Source organism: Otolemur garnettii, unplaced genomic scaffold (assembly GCF_000181295.1).
Source record: "Otolemur garnettii isolate 467f Iridium unplaced genomic scaffold, OtoGar3 scaffold00010, whole genome shotgun sequence".
NCBI lineage: Eukaryota > Metazoa > Chordata > Mammalia > Primates > Galagidae > Otolemur > Otolemur garnettii.
The window spans coordinates 19157408-19159588 of record NW_003852405.1 but is presented as its reverse complement, the minus strand read 5'-3'; the positions used below and the strand labels follow the sequence as shown (position 1 = coordinate 19159588).

General features: G+C 48.8%; 1 protein-coding gene across 2 annotated transcripts in view; it reads left to right on the top strand.

Moving 5' to 3' along the window:
- Positions 1–450: 450 nt before the first annotated feature.
- LRRC8B (leucine rich repeat containing 8 VRAC subunit B) overlaps positions 451–2181 on the top strand; it is a 66388-nt gene continuing 64657 nt past the window's right edge. For both annotated transcript variants that reach the window (XM_012801667.2, XM_023509927.1), the window contains exon 1: positions 451–476. The gene's annotated coding sequence lies outside the window, so the exon portion shown is untranslated. The remainder of the gene's footprint in view (positions 477–2181) is intronic.

The window sequence follows — 2181 nt, the reverse complement described above, 5'->3', positions numbered from 1 at the left end:
CAGTCCCCAAGCTGGGCAAACACTCGGGGCCAGGAAGCTGAAAAATTCACAGCAAGAGCAGCTACCACCGTAGCCCCAGCTTGTTCCTCCTCTTCCTCCTGCTTCTCCTCTGCCACTGTTAGCACCGCCCCCTCCGCCCTGGCCCCGCCCCGTTCCCGCCCCTTCCACCGCCCGGTTCCCGCCCCCTCCACCCGCGGACTTAGTCAGCGGTTCGCGCCGCCGAGCGCCCATTGGCCAGCGGAACGCGCCGCGTCACAATGGAGCCGGTCGGAGGCGGCTAGCCTGGCAGCGCCGGGGCTTCCCGCTGAGCCCGCGGCCGCCCGCAGCCCGGGAAGTGCGGGCGCGGGGCCGCCGCCGGCGCGCCCGGAGTGGCGCGGGAGCACGCCGCGGGGAGCGCCCACGCCCAGCGCCGGAGTCGCGCGGGTAGGTCGGAGCGCGACACCCGGGCTAGAGGAGGAGGAGCCGAGCCGATCGAGGTGAAGGAGCTAGAGGAGGATTGAGTGAGGGGACGCAGCAGGTGGGGTTGGCGGAGCAGGTGCGGTAACCTGTCCACGCCTCACCTGCGAACCAGGCTGCAGGGTGGTAGAGCGGCTGGAGGGATGAGTGGCGGCTTCGCGGCTCTCTGTCGCCCGCGGGAGAGAGGGAGCGGTGCCACTGAGAAGACCCCTCTTGTGTGCGGGGGTCATTGGGAGCAAGAAGAGTGGGCAGCCGCGCTGAAGTGGTCCTTCTCCACCCCAGCGGTCTGGGCACTGCCCCGGAGGGTCAATCCTCGGGGTGGGGCGGGAGAAGGGCTGTGATTTCCCTGGCTGGAGGCGCGCTGCAGGTGAGCGGAACTCCCTGGAGGGTGTCCTGGTTTGTTTGCTCTCCTTTGCCCTCAGCTCTGGAGCTGTTTGTTGAGAAGCATTCCAGGAAACGTGGTGTGTTCCTCTTGGATACTCGTTCGCTTGCAATTTTGTGGTAGTATTGGGTGATGATGTGTTTGAAAGGGAAGGGGGCAACCTGTGCCCCATTTAATGAGGAGACCTAAGAGTTTCCTCCTCCTGGGCTGCAGTTGAGCAAGCAGGTGCCGAGAGGTCAGAAGGGAGTAGGCTTTGTGTTGGCTTATTAATCTGTGTCTTCAACTGACTTCTCAAAGTCCATAGGTTGCTTTCGATCAGATGACATTTATGGAAGACTTTTCTTGTGGTTGGAAAGACTACCTCCCAAAGAACAAACCCAAATTTAAAAACAAGACCAGTGTGTAAACTTTCTTGAATAAATTCACCTTGCCTAAACACTGAAAAAAAATATCGCTGTAAAAAGATACTGGTATGAAAATTGTAAATGGTAAACATGTGACCAAATTAAAATAGTCAATTTAAAAAAAATAAATAAATAAAATAAAATAGTCAATTTGTTATGTGTATGTTAAGAAGAATAATTAGTATGTATTATTATCAAACTATTCTGTCCCCTAAGATGGAATAGAAGTCAAATTGTAGTATAATTACTTAATACCAGGACCCTGCCATGTGTCCAGGTTATACCTCCCTAAGAACCCAAAACCTTCTTTGAGCTGAGTGCCTAGGTGACTTTTTTTTTTTTGCCCCTGACTTGTTAGTCAGCAGCTTTATGAAGAGAATATAAAATAACAACCAAACTCCTGGTAATTGGGCCTGTGCGATTTAAAAATATAAGCCCTGACACATCAGATATTTTACTAAACTAAGAACAGGGCTCTTTATTCAGGTAGAGAAGGGGGGCAAAGTTATAATCTAGTGTACAGTTAGAAAATTTAGTACACAAAAAATTTTTAAACGTGCATGTTAGAATTAAGTTTACTGTTCTTTGAACTTGTTCAGCCTAACATGAATATTTTCACATTTTGAGTGACTTAACTAGTTGAGATTTACTTTTTTAAGCCTGTTCCTTATCACTGATCACCATTCACGATTGCTGTTTCAATTTTTAGAATTTTCAGAAAGAAAACACAAACATTTGTTAAAATAAAAAGGCATGCTAGTCTATAAGCCTATCAGATCCTCCAAGTTTTTTTTTTTAGACTAATCTGTATATTTCCTGTACTGGTCTGAAGTTTGTCAGGTTTTTTTGTTTGTTTGTTTTGTTTTGTTTTCTCGCTTACGCCAGCTTCATTTATAATTTTTTTTTATTTTTTTAGTTTTCAAATCACTTCAATAGTAT